Genomic DNA, 22,395 nt, shown 5'->3' on the forward strand with positions numbered 1-22,395 from the left:
CCGGAGGAAGCGTGAAGATACCACGTCCCATGTCCCCATGCCAGATGCTTACAGCTCTGTGGAGCTGAAGGCAATGCAGACACTTGGGTAAGTAAGTGGCTCACACACCCCCGTGTTGGTTTTCTTTCCAGAATGGCTCTCCTCAGGGTTACATTTTCCTTCCTCACTCTGCCACTAAGCTATGTGAGTATAATTTATTTTTCTCTGTACCAGTCACCTCTTTTAAGGAGACATCACCCCTGGCATTTAAGCACTTCCTTTCTTGATGTCAGACAGCACTGCTCTATAAGAATGGTCCAGCCACTCTTTTTCATGGTACAGTTTCTTACCTAGCACAAAGAATTACTTTGCTATTCGTCTTCAAGATATGGGACTTTCTTTTTAAAGGATTTCAATAATGTCCATAGTGAAAACAAAGTAAGATAGCTAATACTTTAAGCACGCCACTTACTACACACACTTCAAACCCCAAAAGCAAAACAAAGAATAATGAAGAAATGAAGGCATAAAGGGGAAGTAATTTCCACTGTTTGTTTTTGCCTTATTTTCCATTTATGCTTACTGCGAAAGATACATTCACTGCTCTTATTACATATTTTGCTTGTAACAGTTCCCACAAGCTGATATAAAGGAAGAACACAATGAAATATCCTTGGCCAGATGGAAGATGTGCGTTTCTGAACTTGGCGAATGGCCACTTTGAAGGCTAGAGGCTGCATACCTCTGTTTCAGGACTAGACCATATTTGCCTAGGGAGGATTTGATGACTGAATAGTCCTCTGTGACCAGATGTCTATCCCAGAGCAAAGTGTGGGAATGACTTATGTTGGCAAAAAAAGCCTTTTTCAAGTTTCTGTCACTTATCTAGTCCTGGTCTGTGCCTTCAAAAGCATTCAAGTGCTCCCCAATATGTCAGTCAGACCACTTCCAAGAGAGAAGATGCAAACTCACTCGTTGACATCCCCTCTTTCCATGCTAACTTAAAAGCAAAGGACTACTTAAGTTGTTAGCGGAAATCTGTGCTGATTCATTTTCACTGCATTTTAAACCTTTATGACCCATCCAGGAATAACCCAGAAATTGCAGAAAGATCTGCACTACTTAAGATCACTTCTGAGTATTCTTTGCTTGTTGGATAATGAAGTGTGCGCTGTATAAATCTGCTGACCCAAAATACACAATCATCAGTTAAAATGCAGAGCTAGGCAGGAATGCAGACAGGTCAATGAATAAAGCTCATCCATCAGCTTGTTTGCCTTTCTGATTACTCTGGCAAACCCAAGGAAGTTTGGACACCAACTCCCAAAGGTTAGGGAAAGGTTAGCTTCCTGCATCCAAAAATATTTATTTATATTACACAAGTGTAAGAAAAAATGCTTCAGTAACTCTTTCTCTAGAGGAAAAGCAAATACCACACAAACAGCATGCCATGTCTTGAACGAGGACAACATTCTTCCATGGGCCTGGGAAAGCATTAGCATTTAGCCATGACTTCCAGGGACAGATGTGGTTGGGAGGACGAACAGGATTGTAGTTTCTCTGCTAGCACGGCAAGCATAGTATCAGCCAAAGGCTGTGCTGCCCTTCTTTCATGGAGTATCATACTCCAACTCTGATTTCATCTGTTGCATGGGGATGAAATGAGAGAGAAGGGGCGTGAGCAGTAGAAATGGCTTTTTCTGCCATGAGGAGCAAATCCATGAAAAACTACCGCACATCATATTCAAAACAATAACAAGTTTCAGTTTGATCCTGGAAGATCCTGGAAGGGGCGATGGTCAAGTGTTCTCAATCCTGCTGGTGAGGAGAAATGGCTTGAGGAGGGCTGGACGGAGCCAGGAGGTCAAGAACTGGCTGTGCATCTGGTGTGAGCAACAGGAATTTGGCTTTTATGACCACGAGAGCATCTTTCATGATCAAGGACTTCTTGGAAGAGATGGGATCCTCCTGACTAATCACGGCAAAAGCATTTTTGCCTACAGTCTAGTCAACTGGTGATGAGAGCCTTAAATTAGGAGCAACAGGGGAGCGGGATGAGGAACAACAATCAAGTGAGGAAATAGCGGACCAATGGGACAAGTGAAGTGAACAGGGTGATGTGGACAAGAGAAATCTCATTATCAACATAACAGGGCTAAATGGGACCCACTTCAAGTGTATGCACATGAATAATGAAGCACCCATAGGACAGCACAAGAAAAGCACCCATCCCTTTTCTAGGCTGCTTAGCACTCTTTGAAGTGTCTGTACACTAACACACACAGCATGGAGAACAGACAGTTGGAGGTTTGTGTGCAGTCACAAGGCAATGATCTCATTCTCGCAGACAAGCTGATGAAGTACAGGCTAAATAAATGGACAGTGAGGTGGACTGAAAGCTGGCAGAACTGCTGAGATCATGGTGGCGTGATCAGTGACATGAAGTCCAGCTGGAGGCCACTCAACAGTGGTCTACCCCGGGGTCAATACTAGGGACAATATTGTTTAACATCTTAATTACTGAACTGGATGATGGGTAGAGTGCACCCTCCACAAGCTTGTAGATGATACAAAACTGGGAAGAGTGGCTGAAACACCAGAGGGACACCATGAGCCAGCAATGTGCCCTTGTGAGAAAAAAGGCCAGTAGTATCCTTGTCTGTATTAGGAAGAGCATCACCAGCAGGTCCAGGGAGATGATCCTTCCTCTCTCCTCAGGACTGGTGAGACATATCTGGAGTGCTGGTCCAGTGCTGGGCTCCCCAGTATGAGACATAGACATATCAGAGTGAATGCAGAAAAGGACCATGAAGATAATTAACAGACTGGAGCATCTGTCATAAAAGAAGCAGCTGAGAGAGCTGGGACTGTTCAGCCTGGACAAGAGAAGGCTGAAGTGTACCTTATCAATGTGTATCAATACCTGATGGGGGAAGTAAAGAAGATGGAGCCAGACTCTTCTCAGTGGTGGCCAGGAAAAGGACAAGAGGCAATAAGCACAAACTGAAATACAGGGAATTCCGTTCAAACATAAGAAGAATCTTTTTTACTCTATGGGTGTATTGTAGACAATCTCCAGAGATGCCATCCAGCCTCAGCAGCTCTGTGATTTTGTGAAGAGGGTCACAGCCCTACCTCAGGGTATAAGCACATTAACAAGTTCTCTCAAAGTATCATAGGTTGTGAATTTAGCAAATATACCTTAGCACCTGGAAACAGATGCTCCCTGACCTTACCTTCTGGGCATGCATGCCCTTACTACAGGTCACTGATGAGTGACACCACCACATCACACTACGAGGCTGTGTCTGGCCCAGAATGCTAAGATCCTCCCCTCAGACACATCTGTATTTTTTTAAAGGCAGTGAGAGAGCTGTCTAATCTGCCTCCAACAAGTACAGGAGGACCCTCACCTTGGCCCTGATTTCTTGGCTCACACAGCTTTCCTACCCTTTACACCTCCTTCCTCTTAAAAAAGAAATTGGTCCTTTTATTGGTTTGGTCTTTGAGGGAGAAGACAAACATGCTTTTCATCCAAGTATGCTTGTGACTGGAAGCAGCACTGTTCCCTGGGGAGAGAGGTGATTGATTAATCCATACCAGCTATTATCGCTTCATATTGCTGTGCAGCAAAAAGGCCAGAGCTGTGACACAGAAGCGACCACGGTGAATACAGTTAATACATCTGCATGCACAATTGCAGCAAACGAGGACTTCCCTTCATGCACCTAATTTTGAAAAGCAAGCCTGCTGCACTAGTAAAGCCAGCTTTCTGCATTCAGTCTGTTCTTCTAAATGCATCTGTATGTGCAATCAGCCTGGTGACCCCAAATCAAAATAAATGAGTGATGATCAAGTGTCTAAAAATACCAAAGATTAGATAACATTGACGTTATCCAGACACCCACAGAACTCAACACCTAAAACATGCAGCTTTTAAGTTGAGGTACACTGGGGAATGCCAAAAGGTTGCATTGGTAAAAGCTTCCATTTGAATTAGATTTTCATGCCACAGAGGTGCTGTGGTCTGTCTGTCTACTAAGGCGTTTATATGAATAAGGCACCACACAGTCATTAAAAAGTGTTTAAAAATTATCCAACAGTATATCACACCACATTAGCACCCATTGGATTTTATAGGCCCCTCTAATAACATGGGCAAATGAGACATACTTCAAAGCTATAAAAGTATTCCTGACAGACTGCTCATAAAACACTTTATATTTTCATATTGCTTACTGCAGACTCTGTACGACTATAGGATACCTACCAGTCCTTCATTCTACTCGATTCTACTGCTTATAGTAATACTGGTAGAGACAGAGCTACTTTTACATACTAGTGTGTGTATATATATACTATAGTATATATGTATTACACCTATTAACAGTTGCTTTAAAGTATATAGCAACAATATTCTGTTTAACTAATTTGATATCCTTTGACACCAGGAGCTTCTTCAACTGCTGTTATTGGAACAGAGCTATGCAATACCTCTCACTAATGTGTAATTTTAATATATTAATATATAATAAATAATGCCTTCCCCTTCTCTGTTTCTGTGAGTAACTCTAACTGGAAATGGGCAGGTGGGTAAGATCTGTTGGTTAGAGCTCTGCTGGTATAAGCAGAGGACAAACACCAGTAGGCTGGCAAAAAGAGGAAGAATTCTGTATGAAATGTAGTTGCATGCTTGGGTTTATTTATTGACATAAAGGAAAAATGGATGGGTTTTATTCAATCCTTCTGAGAACTGGGAAAGATGATTTCTTAGCTAATTATGTATGAGTGTGTTTGTGTCTAATGGGCAGATACAGACAGATTGCCATCAGTCTAAGTTTAGAAAACTTTCAGAGGTGTCAAAAAAAAATCTGGACACCCAGTAATTCCCTTTAATTTCAGGCAAATCAGAACCGCTCAGCCTTGAACCCTGCAGAGCAATCTGTAGTTCTCCCTGTTCTTGCACAGTTTTTATTTCAGTATTTTTCTTGCATGTGTATTAGAACCTGGGAGTGATGAACAGACAGCTAAGAAAGAAGGCTTTATGCCAAGGAAGAGAAAATTCAGTCTAAATATAGAGGGGTTTGGGTTGGTTGCTTTCTTTTAAGAGCATACAATAAAAAAACCACATTCTCTTTGATGGTGGGAGCACTGCAATACATTAGTTGTGTAAGGAAAGTGTTCTTTGAACAGTATCTTTGGTGGATTTGATACAATGTCTGTGGGGAGGAGGTTGTATGGCTCTTAACTGAGGTACGGAAAGTAGATATTTCTATTCCAGTTTTTGTTTCCTCAGAGAACACGTATATTTTGGATAACGTAGGGAAAATTCCATCTCCTTTATGTGTAAGTCCACTTTCCGAAAACAAGAGATATAGCATAAAATGTATTGACTGAAATTTATGCCATACTTTACAGACACAAAATATGGCTAATAATTTATTGAAATAATTATATAGTGAGGGCTATTTTTTTCCAATTACAGTATTTATTTAGTCTTAGCTTCCATGGCTGCATCGATAGAAGTGTAGAATAATCAGTGCCAGGGAATGTTCCCAGGCCTGAAACTCGATCATCTAGCCCATTAAATTGTTAGAACTGTGCCTGTGATGGCTTTGGCCTGGGCAAACTATCACTCTTCCAAAATCATTTCTGGGTATGGTTTGGAAATTAGCATGGGCCGAGAACCATCCCCAGTAAGTAATTTGGACATTGCCATGCTGCCTATGACTCTAAGAGGCTTTAAGAGTAAGGACGTGGGCTTCACCATGCCAGTTGGCCTGGCCAGAACAGTCCGGCGCACGTGTAAAAGACAAATATAGATAAAAGTGAGGAGTCCACAACCAGACTAATGTTTTTAGTGGGTCATTAACTTGAGGTTTCTCATCTTCTGTTTTCTTCCTACAACACTTTTGTAGGCCCCTTTCACCTATAGCATAGCTAGCAATGAATAGAAGAGGGAGCTGCCAAGATTTTTCAAGTTTAATCCTAAAAGCAAACTGAAACATAACCCTTCAGTGCCAGCTCAGCCTTGTGCCAACAGCTGGGTGTTCTGGAGATTATCACTCCTTTCAAGATCAGGCTCTCTGCTAACTTTCTGAAAGCCCGCATGCAAATATGAACAAAGAGATGTTATTAGCAACTAGCTTTTACGCTTTTCTGAAGGGCTAGATGGAGCATAGGTATCTGTGTCTGCCTCACACTGGCCATCTGAGAGCATGTAGCACATGGGAGCACACAGACCCAAGAGCTTTCAGACCAAAGACAGAAGAATCTCATGAAAGAAGGTGCCAACATATTCGGAGTCTGGGAAAGCAGGCAGACTGGATCACTGTCTGGGGACCTGAGCTGAAGCTGATTGGATCCCACCCTGTACAAATAACGAGAGGAAATTCTACAGATCTTTTGTCACTCTTGTCCCTCTCTGACCAAGAGCTGTTTCTCGGTCTTTGTCAGCAACATTCTCAATGAGATGGCTGTCTCCTGAGGAAGACCACTGCTGGGAGATCCCAGGGATTCATAGGAGTGATTAATACAAACATCGTTGTGCTTTCACTCATAAACAGAAAAAAAATTATGCATTTTTAAAATGTTACGAACAGCTTCCATACTGGCTGTGACAAGATGGGTATAAAGGAACACCTGAGTCTAAGGTACAGGTCAGTATGCTCAATACTGCAGTGAGGGGGTATCAGCCTTAAGAAACAAAACATCATCTTATACATCTGTTTGCTCCCCAGCCTTGCAACTCTCACATAAAGCATATGATTATACCTTCTGGAATCAGAAACAAGGGTGGGATTTTTTGACAATTGTTTTGGGCTCTTACTCACTGGCAGCTAAACATGCAATTCAGTTTTCAGTTTGCAATTTCTGGAGCTGAAGAGGCTTTCAGAAAACAATTTATCTTGCATAATCTCACTATTTTAAGAAAAGAGCAGAAATAATAACCCCCCCGAACTCTCTAATTCCAGATTTCCAAATATTGAACCCACATCAACTGTTGGAAAAGAAAATAAACTAATTACAATAACCATTTTAAACTGGCTAGTTTCTTACAGACCTGTATCTTCTCTCGTGCTTGATAAAGAATCTTTAACCTCCTGGCAGACCAGCAGAATGCCTTACCCATAATTCACGAGATGTTAGATTTTTGTACACATAGTTTAAAGATAGTTATTAAAATACCACTCCTCATATGCCTCATTGAAAATTATTTCTGTAAGTAATGGCAGCATCTTCATAACCTTTGCATTTCAGAGAGCAGCCGGGAAGAGAGGGGTCACTGCTCAACTGCAGGAGCCTCTGGGCAGGACGGAGCATCTGCTCCCGCAGGAAAAGGTGCCTCCTTGGACAAGCCAGTGCCCTGGGGCTGCCCCCCACCAGTATGGGGCTCGGTGGGCTTCTCTCCTCTCCCTTCAACATCAGGGACTGCTCTTACGGGAGTGCCAGGCATCAGCTCCTGGCTTTGCTGCACTGGGTTGAGTGGGTGTGCTCTTTCAGTCAGTGTCAGGGATGCGAAAGGGGCTGGCACTTGAACCAGCCACTGCACCTCCGTCTCTCTCATTCGCTAAGAAACTCAAAACACATAATAAATTGGCTTTAAGCATTTGGCTGACGGCAATCTGGAATGCTGTGGTTGCTACAAAACCCCAGGTTTTAAAAAACTATGACCCTGAAAGGAAGTCCAGATGCTAGAAAATAAAGTCCTGAACACTATGGACCGATGCCTGAAAGGGATTGTAAAAAAAAAATCTGAACTTTATTCAAAATGAAGGAAGTTGAGAAAGCACAGTTATGGGAAGAAAATGAACTGTACTGGTGGACTTGGCAATGTTAAGTTTAGAGTTGGACTTGATGATCTTAAAGGTCTTTTCCGACCTAAATGATTCTATGATTCTGTGATAATTCCCACCTGCGTCACATTTTGACCATGCACCAAGAGAGTCTCTTCTAGAGTTATTAACAGCTTTTATCTCATTGCCACCAAGCTCATCATCAGCTTTTGAATCCAAACATCAGTTTAGTTTACTTCACCAAGTGGGCCTCCAAGTCTTTCCATTTCTGCATTTCAGCAATTTTCCTCCCCTGTGATACTAGTGTTTGTTTCCTACTTTTTCTTCTGTGTCTTGTCCTCTTGAGAGTATCACCTTGACTAACAACATAGAATGTCCTGGGCTGTCAGGGAGTGCACAGTGCCTGCTGGCTGGGATTTGGAAGGGTGAGTGCTAAAAAAAAAGAGCAAGCCATTTCTGGACTCCCACAGTCCTATGTCTGTGCAGCAGCCTAGCCCTGAGGTTATGCTACTGCCAAGGGCTGCAATGGACCAGACCATCAGGAACAGAATGTTTTCAAATTCTTTGTCATTTTTTCAAAATTCAGCCGTTAATTATCAAGCTACATTGAGAAACTATAAGCCATAGAATTAGGTTTTCACATGTTCTTTTGACCTCAGCTGCAGACTTGGCTAGCGTGTGTTGATTCAGTTTCTACGTGTATTGCCCCTGCCTTAAAAGTCAAGGGTTCCCAAATGTACAGTTGAACAAACCTTCAAAGTGATGCAGAGTGAGACAGAGAGACGGGATTCTTCTGTCCATGCCATACCTCTACTGTAACTACAATACATTAGTGATCCCCTGGTGCAAATAATACATTCCCAATTTTGTTTAAATACTTAGGAGGCAGTCCCGACAGTATTTGTTTACACGCTTTGGGTGAGGTCATGCCATGAGAACAATGCTGAGAGTTTCACTCTAGACTGCAGTCAGCACTTACCCTTTCTCGTGCTTCTCCATCTGCCCTGCATGAATTTAAGAGCTAATCTTCTTCCAGAAATGCTGGGCTTCAGCCTAGGGACCCTGCATGTCTCGTCTGCTATGCTGAAATAACCCAACTCCAGCGCTGAAAATAGGAAAACCAGCTGGCGTGGCTTAAAAACTTCTTTGCTCTCACAAACCAGATTTACTATTTAATTTGAAAGACTGGATCCTACAGAATCCTCTCCTCTTAATGCTTGGGAGCAGTAGGTACTCATTTCAGGTCTTTCAAACCAGCAAGTACTCAGAGTACCTCTATACTGTCATGGCTGAACACAAATACATGGACCTGTCTCACTTTGTATTTCCTCATTCATTTTTGTTCTATTTAAAATATTTTGTAGTGGTAGCCTCAGTCTCACTCTCCTTTATTTGGGGGAGATTTCTGGGCTGGTAGTACTGCTGCAGTCAAATGAAAAGCCTCCAGATGCTGGAGCTGCCCCATTGCTAGACCATGTGCACACAGGTCTATTCTTGATGTGGAAAGACAGGTCTGTTCTCAGACGGACATAGTTCTATTAGGGGAGGTTAAATCCTCTTCAAATAGGTTTTTTTTCTTTCAATTAATTCAGGCCACACTCTCCCTGGCATGAAGGTGGGAGGAGAGGCCCATCAGCCTTCACCAGCATATGCAGTGCAGTGGGACAAGTAGAAGAAAGGGGAGCTGACCCCCCCTGCACACCCCCATGGAGGTTCAGCAGTCCCCGTGCCTTCAGCTGATGCAAGCGTAGGTGGTGGCAGGAAGAAAAAAAGAGGTGTGTGCGGAGCTGCTGGGTGACACCGTGCCTGTCTGCTCGGGGGCTGCTGTGCTGCAAACCAGTATGGCATCAGAGGCAGTTGCTCTGGCTGTACTGGGGAGCTGGGGCCACGCAAGGCTCCAGCGAGGAAGCCTACTCCTGCCCTTATAGCCCAGATCTCTGGCAAATCCAAGCCTGGCACTGGAATATGACTGCTTTTCTTTAGTCAAGTTTTGCTAGCTAATGTCTCTCAGGATGACGCTGTAGACCTTCCCATGATACCTGCAACAGCTATTTTGTGTAGTTAAAAACTTAGATTTACCACTGGCTTTTACACAAGTTTCTAATGATGCAATTAGCTGATATTATTCAAGGCTGTAATTTTAGTTATTGCTTGATGCAGTTAGATATTTAATTGCTTGTTAGAGCTGATTACTTACATTGATTACATTACCTTGATTATAGGGTTTGTTATATGAACTGATTGCTCTGTCTTGATTATAATGATGTTGTGCCATGTGAGTAATTAACTTTTCCACAAGAATGCTATTTATTCCGTTTCTGGTAATGTAACTCAAATACATGAAATACAACCTACCTCCTCCCTTTTGCCTTAATGCTATCAGAATATGTAAGAAATATATAAGTCTTTTAAGTATACTACTGCAAGAAATGTCATTTTGCAAGACACTAACCTTTACACTTCTGAAATACTGAATATCCTGCTAACTGAAATGTAGGGAGTTTACATTTTACTCTTTTGGATTTATTTTACATTAAAGAGAAGGAAAAGAGGCTGCCATTAAATGCATCTAGTTGAGCAATATATATTGAATATCTACATATACAAATAAAATGCTGGAGACCTAATTAATGTTGCAGTGTTGGTTTTAATTTTCAGGGCATGGCACACCACTGACAGGGCCCTTTAAATATCCCCATTATAATCTAAGTAAGTAATGTAATAACAGCTTTATGTATGAAATTTTTATGTTAGCTATTGAGCAGAAAACACAGAGCAAGTAGGTGTTTATGCCCAGCAATTTGCCATCAAAGCTCCCTACCATCCCTGTAAAGGGAAAACCCTGACCAGCACACATCACAGCACACCAGAGGCCAGGCTGACAGGGCTTGTCCAAACGGAAGGGACTGCAGGACTAAGCCCCAAAATATAAGACAGTGAAAGTCCATGAGAGAAGCCCTAGGAGGAATGGAAAGACATGAGTTATAAAATTAAGATGGTTTAAACAATTAGTGAACCGATTCATGCATACCCTGATTGCTCAGGTACAATAAGCTTTTCCCCATCTCCACTGGCTTGTCATTTTGAAGCTTACATGCATTTCAGATCAGAGATGTTCAAATACATGGCGTTCAGTGCTCCAGAGGCAAAAAAGCCACTGGATATACTACTGGCTGGGAGTGGGGAGAGAACTGCATTGAGGCATACGTACATGGAAATTCTAGGCAGGTCGGTAAAAATTTTTTTTAACTATGATATCTTAAAAACATATATTTTCAAAATTGGAATTTCTCATCAAAGACTAAATAAATATATTACAAGTGTGAAATTTCATAATCTGTCAACACTGGTGCAACACATTTTAATAAGCTCTTAATAGAGCCATAAATAATCATTAATCAAAACTTCATTGAATACCTGGGAACATACTTTTTTCATGGACATTATTTGCGACTGAATAATCATCCACTCACAGAGAGAGGAATTCCTGCTACATGATATTATTATTCATATTAATCATGGCTTCTTCTTAGAGATGAAACAAATAAAACCATTGGCTTTTTGAAACCTTTTGCTAGGGCAAAATGCAGCATACTTAACTACCCTAAATTTTTGGTCTAGTAGAATTTAAGGACTTTTATGTGCTTTGCTGATTTAGATCTATGTGAATAAACAGCACCTTTTTTTTACTCCACTAGTTTCTGCACAGGGCAACTCAAAGCACTGTTTTTCCTTTGACAAATGATGGAAAAAATGCCAAGTATTTTTGCTGTAGTCTGAAGTCTGCAGGTGGTTACTCCCTCTCCCCTCTATGTATCTGTGTAGCAGCTTTGAATTTTTTTATAGAACAGAAACATCTGTTGATAGCCTACAAACATTTCTGAGAAAGGGAAACGATGAAGGAAATTATCTTCTGCTGGCAGCACATCAGAGGGAAGTAGATTATGTTTTTCAGAGCAGACTGCAAGCCCTTTGCCCCAGTCACCCACCTTTCTTAAGATTAAACTGTAATTAACTTGCTTTGTATGCTTTGCATAAATTCCATCGTGGCTAGTGCTTTGTACAGTAAGGTTAAAGATGGAAGCAGACAGTAAATCTCCCCTGATCCAAGCTGCTATTCTACATTGCTAAATAAATTCCCCCTCCCAAACTGATTTTTGGATGTATAGGAGCCACACAGATGCAGAAGACTATAATCTATGGAAACAGATGCAGATTATAGAAGGCTATACTCTATGTACAAATGCAGGAGACTATAATCTATGGAAACCAGAATACCAGTGTCATTTTAAACATGGATCAAATCCTGATCACTTTCTCACCTCCCATATTATTTCTCGCACTAACAATATGATTATTAATGTGAGTAAAATGTGTAGAATTTCCCTCTGTGTCTCTGGAGTCGATTACAATATACTCAGTGGAGTTCTCACCTATCTAATTACACTAGAGGCAAAGCTAAAAGAAAATTATTTAATTTTCAGAGCCAAAGAAATTGGAAGTGCCAGATTTGTTATTACCCCAATGCACTAAAAATTCTGCCCTGTTGTGCATTGACATTGTCCCCTCTGTGAGACAGGATCATGTAATTTAAATGGCAGTGGCATTTAACCATTAGCTTTCATATACTCAAACATGTCGGTCATTTGCTTAATGTTTTCTCAGAGTGCAAACTCCTAATTTAAAATAAAAGAGTAGTCTTCCTCCCTCCCTATTGCATGCAGTTGTAGTAAGATGTTCCTTATTGCATCTTCAAGGAATTTTTACCTCAAAGCTGCATTACTGCAGCTTCAGTGACCGAAATGATGACATTAATGAGGGATCTCAGTGTGGGCTGTTACATCTCAACGAGGGCAGCCAATGGACCAACGTTTGTGTCACCGGGCGAGGGGCAGCTGGACCAGTCCGTGTTTTTGCCAGCAGTGAAGGCTTTTGTCCTACACAGTGGTGCAGATGGAGAGCCGGGGGTGGTGGGGGACCTGAGACAGCCTTATCTCTGCCCCCGTCCTGAGGCTGCAGAACAGCACAAGGAGATCCTGTGGTAGAGGGAGAGAGATGCTGCTGGGAGAGGAACCAGGAATCTCTCTTTTTCCTTCCCATCGACTAGGGAATTACTCTTTGGCATCCAAATGCAATGTGTGTGCTGCCTAATGGTTTAGACTTTTCTGTTTGGTTGGTACAATACCAGCCCTTTTCCCTCAGGAAAACAAGTCACAGCAGGGAAGAAAAAGGGGATTTTAAAGAATTTGCAATTCAGCTAAACCTGAAAGGAATTTCAGTGAAAAAAAAAAAAAAAGAGGAGCTGTATAACCAGGGGGCTTTGTCCCTGCCAATGCAAACTGGAGGGGGCAGGTCTTAAGACGTTCTCCTAAAAAAGGTTTGCCATTATTTTTCTTACTGGAAAATATCTAGCAACCAAACTAAAGCATCCTACCAGCTCCTCTGTAATGTCAATATATTCAGGCTGTATGCATAGTACTTAACCTGTCTGGAAACAGAGGAATATCAGACTGCAGATTCATGGGGACAAACACCTTGAAGCCCTCCCCTGTCTCTGCATTCTAGCCCAGAAAACATTTGCAAGATGACAGTTTTGCTGACAAGCCCTTGGATGCATCCAGTGTATTCATCATTGGGTTGTCTTGTGTGTTATCTGATATCTGAGGAATAGTGGTTTTAGTAGAGATATTATTTCAGTTATGTTCATGTTAAAGATTGTATTTCCTTTGCAGATTTGAAGACCAGCAAACCTGGATCAGAAATCTTGATAAATGGTTTTCAACTGGTTTTAATCTGTGAACCCCTAAACATTTTCCAGCAGGGAACAGGTCTTGGCACCACACATAGAGACCAGCTGACAAGAGGCAATAGAGTTTCCACCTGACCATAAAAGTAGTTCACAAGACCTTTCTTTGAAGACCCTGCTCTAAAATGACCTTCTGAATAACATAGGCTAAATAATTTCACCCCAAGACATCTGCATCAAGTTCATAACTTCTGGATAAGCTTCCTCAGATCATGTAAAAAGAAGCTTGGGATTTCAATATTTCAATGACAGAGAACAATCCATACCCTTGACAAATGTGTTCCCCTAATTCATCATTGTCAAAACTATGTCTGCTTCATGGTTTGAATCTGTTTAGCATCGACTTCAACTCACTGCACTTACTTGTGCTTTTGTGCGAAAGACTAAAAGCCCTCTGTAACCAGTTAATGTTTGAGTATGTAGATACCTTAGAGAAGCCAAGATCAATTCACCTCTCAACCTCTTCTTTGATAAACAAAATAGTTCAAACTTCTGAGTACTGTTGCTAAAAAGTGCCACTCCAAATTTCAAATGTTTCTTTGAACTCCTTCCAAGTTGATAATGTCCTTTGCAAAGGACAAAGAAACATCAGAGCTGGAGTCAGTAATCTAGCAATGGTCCCACAGGCTATACCTACATTGCCAAACAAAAGCCAGAGACCAACCTCCAGTCCTGAGGCCACATGTTCCCATCCACACTGCTCACCCCCCCCCCAGCTTAGCATTATCCTTCTAGCTCGGATTTGTTTTCAAGACAGCTTGTGGGGGTGGTCTGAAACTGAGCTGAAGTGGCAGCTAACCATTAGACAGAGGGCTGATGCTTGAGTTTATTTCATAGCAGCAGAGTAGACATGGCCCCTAATACCTTACAAAATACCTGTCATTATAGGCAACCCAGCTTCATCTTGCTAGTAGACACCCAGTAATTCATGGGTTATGTTAGCGCAATTAGCTACAGTATCTCCCTAGAAGATTACGTTCAGATTTTTTACCACATTGATGTTTCATCCCTCCTTAGACTTGCTGCTTTCCAAAACACACTGGCTCCATCCTAGAGCTAGGATGTCCTTTTTCTCTACTGTGCGCTTATGCATAAAGCTGAAAACACCTGCGTGGCAAAAAGGTATCCCAAAATCCCTCCTTTGGCTCAGGAAGGTTCTTCTGGCAAAACCACAGTAACTTACAACAGCACCAATGTAACCGCGGTTACTGTGGGGCAGATCTTCACCTGAAAGGAGGTGATTTTGACTGCGTGCCAGAGCAGACAGCAATGCAGGGCTTCCAGGCTCTGATGTGTCTGGAAGCACCAGACATCTGTAGATATCTGTAACTCATTCCAGGGCTCTCAATTAGGCTGGAGACCTGTCAAGCATGAGGAGATCTTTTACCATCTGGACTGTGATGTTCAAAGAAGAGTATTTAAAGTATACTCAACTGCATTTGGATGCACGAACATAACTGTTACATGAATGCGGTCATCTTGCAGTACAAAAGAGAAATCTTGGCAGATTGGCTTAAGCTGGTTGCAAGAGTCCTCTTTTGCTCCAACTCTTAAATTAAGTTAATAAAAAAGAATAAATCCCCCTTGTAATTAATTGGTACTGTAGGAATGCAGTCTGTGCTTCCCATCTCAGCATCAGATGCAAGGCCTAATACTAGTATTAATACTGTGGGATAGTTGACCATTGGCTCCAAATGCACTGCTTGCAAACTTAAGAACTTCGTATTTAAGAAGTTCATCAATAAAACATTTTTCACCTCGGTGGACCATCAATATAAAAATCACTACTGAACTAGTGCTAGTTTTCAGTCATAAATGTTTAGTGCTCACTCTGCTAAAAAAAAACCCAACAAAACCCTTTATGGTATATGCTATGCCATGCTATTATATTAATGAGTCATACAGGATGGAAATGGAATTAAAAGTAATTAGCTGTAATTTTGTATCATGTAGCAGCATGGAGAAAGTAAAATGCATTTAGTGTTCTTCTCCAGAGAGGCTAGCTAACTTAATTGCAATGAGAAATTACTTATTCTTTGAGTTGTGTTTTCTACCACCAGTCGCCAAGGTAACAACTTCATTAGAGATGGAATACAACTATTTGTTTTTTTCTTCAAAGGGAAGGCCAACAGGCTTGCTCAGAACATTTTCAAATGGCTTTTTAGGAGACCTGGCCTGAAGTGTGCAAGGCTTTGGTGCATGACTGTAAGCCGTGTCACGTGCCACGGGCTTATGAAGTCACCCTGTAGTAAAATGCAGTGGTCGTCAGCGAAGCTGCTGGGCACCCCTGCTGCAATTCTTGACTGAGTGTCTGTAATCTGCACAAGAAACTTCAAAGATGGGAAGAGGACTGACATTCTCGGCCATTGCATGTGCAACCACCAGATGCTGCCACCAATTCTTGAGTGCACACATGCAGCACCCACCTCTTCTGCCCAAGGCCTGGGGAAGCAGCGGGGAACCTGCAGCTCGCTGCTGGGTGGGTGTCCCTGTCTGGGGTCCTGCATTTACAGCAGAAATCACCAGATCTTCATGGCATTTCAGACTGTACTTTTCTGACATCCTGAGCAGAGGCCTCATAATGTTTGATTGTTTCAGTCATCATTGGATTCATCGCTTCTAACTTGGGTCAATGCTGGCTTTAAGCTGAGCCCAGTGACCGCTGTGGCCCCAAGACCTGGTCCTGCCTTCCCTCCAGCTCCCAGCTACACCTCCCCAGCCGCTCGCCTTGGGCTGGCACCGACAGTTGTCTGTCTGTCTGTCTGTCTGCCTGAGATAAATTAGATGGGGCAATCCCGCTGGGACCCAGCTTAGGTGGTGGGGGGGGGGAAGTTTTCCCTTCAGTCTGCCCTAGGCAGGCTCCTGTGCCTTGGTACAAGACGTGAGGCAGAATCGTGAAACCAGGGGAAGGAGGGTGCCACTTTTTGACAGCCACCCTTATTTAAAATCCCACAATTTTTTTTTTTACTGTGGACACCTCTCCTGCACTCTGTAACCCGTAAAACACTGAAAGCACTGATGTTTGCTGAGGCTGATAAACCTCAGAGTGCTAGTGCAGCTTCCCTGTTCTCCTCTGGAGCTTCTCTCCTTGGGAGGGAAGCTAGAGCACCAAGTGGCCATGGTGATTTTGCAGCTTCTCAGTCTAAAGGCATAAAATGCTACATAACTAAGAGTATTTTATACGTGGTTTCTGTGAGGCACTCAAGTCCCTGATCTGGTTTCTGTAGCACAGAAAGGTACAATGCAAAACAGCCTGGATCTAAATCCTTTGGACAAGCTGAAGGAACCAAAACCCACACCCACTCATGCTATTTTTTGCCAGGGTTGGCTGGGACTGCAGTTTTATAATGTAGTTATTTGTTCACTGGATGGGGGCTGCCATCTTGATATTACTTAGCACAGCAGCTTTTGAGCTGTACCAACCAGTGCTCAATTTGCATCAGCATCCCCCAGATGAAAGACTCCATTTGCTCACTGCCATGTCTCTATGCTGCCCAGAAGGTGAGTTTACATAATGCCTGTCTTACTAAACAGTATTTTGAGTTAACATACATAAAGAGCAGACAAATATCTCAAGTTTAGTTTCTAAACTCCCAAATCTATAGATAATTACCCAGCTGATACACTTCAGCAGTCCACAAGCTGCACTTAAACCATGTGGGTGAAGATCCCAGGCTAGGGGTAAGTGTTTTAGTGTCCTCCGGTTGAGCTACAGGTTCATTTCAGGGCTTAGTGCCTGATGCTATGTTCTATTTTAATTAATTCTTTAAGCCACTGCTATCAAGAGGAAGAAACTAGATCAGCTGAAAATGAAATTAAATCAATGTGACACAGAAGTGGCTTTGCACAAGAGAAGAGGAATCCAAGGGACAACTTAACACTGCCTGGTTTGATGTGCATTTTAGATCTCATGATGGACAAGCAACTCTGCCTTTCCACAGCACCCTCCTTTTCCTTATACACATATGCCTCTAACATCTACATGAGTTTTGAGAACTCCAGTCATCAGTGTAAAGCTGGCATATAGACATGAAGTCAGAAAGAGTGCAAAATGGGAGCCCAGGTTTGGAGCCTGACTCTCTATCAGTTCTAATTCTTGCACATCTAAGTGTTGAGAACAGCTTGTGAGAATCTGCTTTTGTAAATCAGAATCTAACATGTTGTCTCTGCTTTTATGCAGGATGGAATTTGAACCTTTGCCTGAAGTGAGTGATATCATGCCTAAGGCACCAAGAAGCCTCTCTGCTATATATATGCAGTCATATTAAAATGCTTCAGCCAGACAAGAGCACTTATCACGTGTATATACGATATATGATTTCAAAGCCACTGCAAGACATTTTTATCCCAGAGGCACTACAGCTGGGATCTAGTCTCTTTCAGAATAACTACTGTTTACAGAATTATCCTACATCATGAAAAAACTACAGACGGTCTCTTATTCCTCTGCCACTTCACTACTATGATTCAAGGCAGCCTGTAGCAAGAATAAAAAAGTCCCCAGATCTCCATAAACAAAGCAACCATTTGTGTTTGTGCTTTCTAGTGAAGATGAGCAAGCCCCCATTGATCTTGGGCAGGATAACCTTATGGATAAATGGATCTTTTCCTTTCTCTGGACCAGTTTTCCCAACATTTCACATTCCACCACTTCCTCAGTTTCTTATTTGTGGACACTTAAGAAAACTCTTGAATGTACTAGGGTCTATCTGTATAAAAACAGGTCTGAAATGGCAAAACAACAGAGCAGGATGCTCTTCTCCTCAGGCTTTTATAACATGATTTCCCTTAGCACAGTCCATTCAGGTTTCAGTTCCTAATACAGTACCTTATCATAGTGTTTTCTCAAATTGCTAGTAATAAAGTAATGAAGTAAGCCATGCTGTTGGCTACCCTTAAAAGCCAACCTGAAGTGCATCTGATTATTCTGCCAATTTGTCACTTCACCATTCACAGTCAGAAGTTGTAAGCAGCTTATAATCTTTGGAAGGGTCACCATCCATTACACTATCCAAGCATTCATTCAAAGATGTGTCCATTCCACCCACCCAGATAAAAAACATGGAGGCTGCTTTTAGGAGGCCCCTGAAATAATGACTATTTCAGAGTAACATCTTGGAAGCACTTCTAAGATACTTTAGTTACACAGCTCTTGGCTGAGCTTTTCACTGGACCTTGCAGCTCTCCGTGGCAGAGGAACCCAGCTCCAAGCACAAGGGGACAGGACAGAGTGTATGTGTAGCAGTTCTGATCCGTAGATTTATGCTGTCCCTTCATTGCACCACGTAAAATCAGACTCTTTTAAAAATCACTTCCTTTAAAGCAAGTTCACGCCTGACCATAAACTGCATTAAAACAAAACCTCAGCTAAGAGGATGTAGCAGTAATTAATGATAAGGTATGTAAGGGTCATCATCAAAGTCTTAGGCTTTATAAACACAGAAAATTCAGCCCAGTTCATGCTTAGAAAAATGCCAAAAATGGTAATGAAATGGCAATTAATAGAGCATCCAAACCTTTTTATTCTTTTCTGTTGGTGAGAGAAGTTTAGAAGAGAAATCTAGTGCATCTTTAAAAATAGTTGAATCTGAATCTAAATTCTTTGACTATATTCTGTTAGTTTTTATACAGCATGAATGTAAAATCCTGCATCTGAGCTGGAATAACCCCAGGCAACAGTTCAAGCTGACACGGTAGCAGCTTGGCAAAGAAAAAACAACGGATGTGTCTGTGGACAAGTTAAACATATGTTAGCGGGGTGCTTTTGCAAAAGTGATGGCCAACTGCATACTGGGCTGCATTAGGAAACCATCAGCAGCAGGCTGGAGGAAGTGATTATTCCTTTTTGCTGAACACTCATGAGGCCACATCTCAGTATGGTGTCCAATTTTAACGTCTCTCCCATACAGGGAAGACCTTGACAAATTACAGTATGACCAGTGGAGGGCCACTAAGTGATCAGAAGACTGAAGGACAGGATGTACCAGGACGGGTTGAAGGAACTGGGCTTGTTCAATGAGGAGAACGGAAGGCTTAGGGGTATATTTATTGCTGCATTGAACTACCTGAAGAATTGTTATAGAGAAGACAAAGCCAAAGAGTGCATAGAGAAAGCATAATGGCAACAGTCCCAAGTTGCAATTTCACTGCTGTATCTTCTGGTGTTCTCACTGTTATTATCCCAAGCACTTCAGCTCTGATTTTTCTTTTTAGTGGATCCCCTCTAATAAATCTGTCTGGGTGTGGTCTTTGAACTCTACTCAAAAAGATCAAAAAGCAGTTCTTATAGTCAAGCAGAGAGGACTTCCCTTGCCTGACCCCTTGGTTTCTCCTAGAGCTTTCAGGCACACCCGAGTCTCTTTTTATCCCATACTTCAGGAAAATGCAACTGCCTATGCGTCAGTACCGATGTTCCATGCTTCCCAGCTGAGCATGTGAAAAGATGATACAAAGCATTTGTCTCCACAGCTTAAAATATCTTCCCCTGCTTTTGCTACCTGTCATCTTCCTAACCTTCTCGGGAAGCTCTTGCAGGCAATTTCCTCACTTCATAACTGGATTTCTTGCTGCTGGTTATTTTAGGTTCTGCCTGGGGGATAACTGCAAAGCTAAGGATCATGTGGCAATGGTCAAGGCTTGCAGGCATGGAGAGGAGGGTAGTGGGTACTGCAGAGAATGGGTATGTGAGGTGGGACAGGGGGTCTGCCTGTGTGGTGAGAGGAGGCTGTTGGATGATCTCCATTAGCTGTTGCACAACTGGGCTATTCTCATCCACTAAATAACAAAATGTCTCAAGCAAACACAAATGCAGATAATGGATTCCTGTGATCACCGTATTTTTCTGAAATAACAACACTGCACATTAATGCCAGCTTTCATTTGTTTCATTTGATTCTGGCTTGGGTTTTTTTTAAGGTGAAAAGCGCAGCTGAAGGGACCAATGGTGAAATTAACTTTACACAGTGAATTACATCTGCATTATTTTTTAAATAAGCTACTGCTCTTTTAAATCAAGCTACTTTTCCTTCAGTGTTCTTAATTTTATAAGTGCTGTGCTCCAGAGCTTTCTATTAAGCAAAGTGTTTTAAAATGAGTCTTAAATAATTTAAATATCTCTTTTCTGAAACACATCCCTTTCCTGGAAGAATTCTTGTCAATTTTATGCCTTCTTTTAGGAAGAAAATAAAACAGAGAAAGTATTTATTATTCTATCCACAGTTTTACAAGAGCAGGAGAAAATGTGCAACAGTAATAGTCTCCATTCCACAGCAGGCACACGCTAAGAAAAATCTATAATAATGTGATTTGTCCTCTTCACATCCCTCCCAACTCAAATGAAGTTAAAAATAAAAAGAAAAACAGGAGACATTTCTTATTCCAAATTGATGTGAAGGATGTTGTATTTGTTGTCGGTCTGAAGCCTGCCTGGCTTCAGCCACTACTTCTCCTTCCAGGAGAAAAGGGACCTGGAGCCTTGGTATCAGCACCCCGATATTGGAGACAGAAATGTGAATGCTGCCCAACTCCTCCTCACAAAAACTTTATGGCTTTAGTGTAGACCTGGGCACCTGCTCTGACATGCCCTGAGTTTGTCCTTTCCCTGAACAGAGGACAGTTTACTCCAATTCTCCAGCAGTTATCCCCCAAAGGCAGTGCCCGAAGTAGCAACAGCACAACACAGGTCTGAAAATGGCTGGTACTGGCCTGCGGGGAAGGGACTGAACGTGGTGTTACTGCTCTCCCTGAAGGAAATTAGCAGTGATGCAAAGGGGATGTAATGCAGTGGCAATGACACCGTAATCTGCACGACACACCTTCTCTTGATAAGACCCCACTGTTCCTCTAAAGCAAATTGGGAGTGTACTTACCCTACTACCCCTACAGATTTCCCCAGGTGTGTCAGTCAGAGAAATTAGGTGATGTACACCTTTACTCCACCTGATACTATTAAGCTCCTTATTAGACAGAGGAGGAGAATGAGATGAAGTGAGTGTGACCATGTTGACATGCAAATTAAGTTTTCCAACAAATGGTACTACTAAGTATTTCTTTGTTCTGTAATATGTGAAGGAGACCAGAAGAGACAGATATGATAAACAAAACTTGGCCCAAACGTAAACAGCTGGAAACAGATTTCCATGAAGCATGTCATGCCGTGACTGAAGCAGGTTCATGTCATTGGGCTGTCCATCTCCAGCACTCTGAGAGATGGCTGGATGGTGGCCAGCCCCTTCCAGTCTCCAGCTCTCCACAGACGATGCAGTCATACCAAGTCACTGACTTAACCAGATACAGAACTGCACCCAAGATTGTAAGATGCTTTCTTCTTGGGTGAGTGCAATGACTTTGTGCCTTGGTACTCTCCTATGACAACTCGCTGGGCCACTTTCTCCCCGCAGAGCACTGCAATGAACTGAATCACAGAATCATAGAATATCTCGAATTGGAAGGGAACCTTTTAGTCTGTAACGACACATCAAGGGCATGCCATGACAGCAAGCAATGCCACACAGCTATTTATGCTACAATAAAGAGGAGGCAAATATAAACTGTAGGTATTACGTATGAGATGCTGTTTCTTCAGATATAAGGGTATAATAATATTCTAATGTGATATTGTTGTTTGATTTAGATAGGAAGCAGTGTTGTCTCTAAAATAGCTAAGTAACATATGTGAAAGGAACTTAAAGCCAGAAGAGTGCAAACTGACAAAGGAAACACCTGGAAAGATAACAGGGGCGATGCCTGTCTCTGTGTTTGAGACGATTGAGCACACAGACTGTCCTCTGACACAGTAACTCGCCTCAGAGAAGG

The 22,395-nt window shown here is 42.1% G+C and overlaps 1 protein-coding gene across 2 annotated transcripts in view; it reads right to left on the minus strand.

Annotated features, from left to right (window-relative positions):
- TMEM255B (transmembrane protein 255B) overlaps window positions 1–22,395 on the minus strand; it is a 72,277-nt gene that overhangs the window by 18,030 nt on the left and 31,852 nt on the right. The window lies entirely within an intron of this gene.

This window comes from Harpia harpyja, chromosome 22 (genome assembly GCF_026419915.1).
Source record: "Harpia harpyja isolate bHarHar1 chromosome 22, bHarHar1 primary haplotype, whole genome shotgun sequence".
Lineage (NCBI taxonomy): Eukaryota > Metazoa > Chordata > Aves > Accipitriformes > Accipitridae > Harpia > Harpia harpyja.